Source organism: Dasypus novemcinctus, chromosome 31 (assembly GCF_030445035.2).
Source record: "Dasypus novemcinctus isolate mDasNov1 chromosome 31, mDasNov1.1.hap2, whole genome shotgun sequence".
In the NCBI taxonomy this organism is placed as follows: Eukaryota; Metazoa; Chordata; class Mammalia; order Cingulata; family Dasypodidae; genus Dasypus; species Dasypus novemcinctus.
The window spans coordinates 17,609,037-17,612,906 of record NC_080703.1 but is presented as its reverse complement, the minus strand read 5'-3'; positions in this window follow the sequence as shown (position 1 = coordinate 17,612,906).

Genomic DNA, 3,870 nt, shown 5'->3' with positions numbered 1-3,870 from the left:
GATCTTGACCTCTAAGGGACTTTTTAGTGCAGTAACCCACCCAAGGGGACTCTAGGGGAGAAACAGAATTTGATCACAGGAGCTCACAGCCCAAAGTTCTCTGTTTTTCCCTAAATTCTGTTTAATGATAAATTGCTATATTTTGAGTTTTAGTTTTAGGCTTCCCAACCTATGCTGATACCTTGGAGAATACTTAAATATTTAGCATTAAACACTTGATCTTCCAATATCTTTAGGAGTCCTTAACACTACAGAATTGTAGATAGAAAACAGTGTTCAACTTGGTGCTTTAACAATTCCTATTTCACAAATGTGTAATGAATGTCCTGATTTTGGATAAAGAGAGGAAGGGATGTTGAATACAAATATATTATGTAGACAGAACCAGTGGGAGGTGGTCTTCTGGTAAATATTAAGGGCAACCAATGGCATCAGGAAAGGGACAAGGAGTTAAGATATGCAATTGTGGAAGAAGTGGATATGATAAGCTTGGTCACTTTACATTAGCTTACTCAAACAGTTGAGAAAAACATGGCATGAATGAGGCCAAAATATAAAGTTTAATCTCAGGTATTATTTTCTGATTCACAAATGCTTACACAGGACAATGGGGAGGGGTATGATAGTCCAAAACTCTTTCTAACCTTCAACATGAGGAACCCTAAAATCTATAGGTCTAAGTAAATCTACTCCAATCAATGTGTATGGTTATAGATTGATTTTTTGAAGTACTTAAATGCTACTTATAGGATAAACTGGTAGAGGAAGTTATAAAATCATACATAAAAATCTAAGGACTTATATGTAATTGGTTACCTGAGCTTCCTACTGGAAATCCATAACTGAACTTTGCTCTGGTAAGGGAATACAACATCATTACTATAACAGTCATATAAAGTGATCTCTGCAATCATGTACCTTTTTTTGTGTTGAGTAGCTCTCGCTTTCTCCTAAAGTGGAATAAGAGCATAGAGAAGAAAATTGAACAAAAATGCAATCAGTGGTGACACTGATCCAAAATGATTGGCCACCAGCTCATTGCAGATCCTTGAACTCATGCTTTCTTCCCTGGAAAATGAAAATTAAAAATAAAATGCTTTCTGGACATGCTCTATGGAAAAATTAAAATCATTTTTAAAGTCAACAGATAGTACATTATTAATAAAGCAAAAACAGGGCTCAGAAATAAAGCTACTATTGTCACCTTAGAAACATGTCTCTAAAGTAACATAATTATGATCACAACTAGATAGCAATAAAGTGAGCTCTCTCGTAATATCCAATTCTAAAATCATTGGAATTTCCCTTAAGCTAATATGTTAATTCAACCACAAGGTTCCTTGGAAATGTATTATCCTTCCAGATTCCAGATTTTGGAATACTCCAAATTTCTAGAAAATGGTGGCAATAAAAAATGCTATATTTTTAACAAGCCACATTTAGAGAAGTGTAACTTGGTAGTAGGTAAAGATGTTCTGCTTCCCCTGAACTCTAAGAATAAACATGTTCTATTATGAAGCTGTCAGTTTCCCTGAAGCATGGATGCTTGCATTCTCTATTGACAGCTCATGGGTTGTTCCCTTGGGATATCAGGCTCCACTAGGAAATTCTTATTTAATACAAGATGGCCAAAGAGTATCCTAGGAGACCAATGTATTGTAATCCCTAAAGTCATATATTTCATCACCTGATACATTATTTTTTAGACTATGAAATTTCAATATTCCAAAAATGCTCTCAAGACTTAATTGAACACATGTGCACAGTCCTTTATTCATCTATCAGCCTATCCATCCATCCACCATCCATCCATCTATGTATCCATCTACATGTCTTTCCATTTGCGATCTTCATTTAAGTCCCAGTAATGGTTTCTTGTTATTTTTAGAAAACTTCCTCCTACAGACTGCAATGCTCAGTTGTAATAATTTCCCTTTGCCTATTTTTTTTTGGTTGTAGTTACTCCAGTCTTGCTTAGTATTCTATTTATGTTCCTCACATTTCAGTTTCTCCTCCATAATGAGACACTATAGCCTACTCTACTCACAATGGAATATTCTTCTCACAGTGTGTCTTGTCTCTGTACTTCATTTCTCAGAAGCCTTGCACAAACTGCCAGGAGGAAACAAATCCATTTTTATTGATGCTACTTATTTTACTTACTAACATGTAAAAACAGTTGAAAAAATTACATACCAATTTTTAAAGTCTGGCTTCCACTCTGAATTTTGTGCTGGCAGGAAATGAGAATATTTGGATGATCTTATTTCTAGTGCTGAGCAGAGTGCCTGACATAACAGTTGCTCAATAAATATTGTTAACTGAAGGAATTATTTGAATCCCTCCATCCATATTACTATTAAATCAACCAACATTTACTTCACATTTGAAACACTTTATTATGCACTTATATAAAACTAATAATATGACATAACTATTTATGTAAATATGGTACTTTGTAATAAGAGCCCATAAAATCTGAGTCATGTCTCCTAACCATTTTATGCCTCAACAACCAAAATTACATGCTGAATTAAATCAAATAATGAGTGATTAAAATGTATTAGCCATTATATGCAAAATGCCATTCCAGTCATTTCTTTTTTTAAATTGTATTCATTTGAAAATACATAGATCACAAAAAATGTTACATTAAAAAATATAAAAGGTTCCCACATAGCCCACACCCCCACACTCCTCCTACATCAACAATCTCTTTCATGATTGTGGCATGTTCATAGCATTTGGTGAATACATTTTGGAGCACTGCTGCACCGCATGGATTATAGATTACACTGTACTTTAAACACTCCCCAGTACATTCAGTGGGTTATGGCAGGATATATAATGTCCAATATCTGTCCCTGCATTATTTAGGACAACTCCAAGTCCCAAAAATGCTCCCACGTCACATCTGTTCTTCCCTCTCCCTGCCCTCATCAACTACCGTGGCCACTTTCTCCAAATCAATGCTACAGTTTCTTCTATTACTAGTCACAATGGTGACTAGTGACTTCTATTACTAGTCACCCATTTGTCCACTCTAATCCATATTTTATTCCTCCATCCTGTGGCCCCTGGGACGGTAATGTTATTTCACCTCTATATCGAGAGGGGGCTTAGACCCACGTGGTCATTTCTTGAGTGCTTATCTTTTTCTGATCACTAAATGGAGATGTGATGGTGAACTTGTCTTTAGGTAGATCACACACTGGCAAAAGAGAGAAAAGGTTTGTAGCCAATGAAGTACCATGTAAGAAAAAAAAGCAGGCATTATTTAAGAGCAAAAGAATCTTCTGAAGAAGAGAATAATATTTTGAGGGTTTTGAGAGAAAAGTAAAAATTAGCCAGTACTATGAGGAAAGATAGAAAAGAAACATTTCATGGAAAAGAATTATAGTGGACAAAAATACAAGGAAGGGAAAAACATATGTTTTCAGGTAGTTTTACAGGGCTGGAGCTTAAAGAGGGTATGTGAGTATTCAGAAAGTCACAAGTATATAGTCAGAGTATGAAAGTCTTAGAATGTTATTTGACATCATCCTATTCAACAAGCTCATCAACTTGAAGTAAAATGGAAATATTGTAGGTTTTGCTTATTTTAACAGAAAATTTATACTTCATTTCTGAAGAAAGAAAGAGATCTTTTTGCACTTAGGAGGCTCAAAAGCTATTGGTGATACTCTGTCTTAAGTTGGGTGGTAATGACATGGATATTTAATTATCATTATATATATATAGCTAAAATGGATAAATAAATTATAACTGCAGATAAATAAGGCATAATGAGTGTATGGAATGATCTCCTGCAACTCCCAATGTCACCATTATGGAATATAAAGTTTTTAACCTAAGAGAATTAAAAGAATA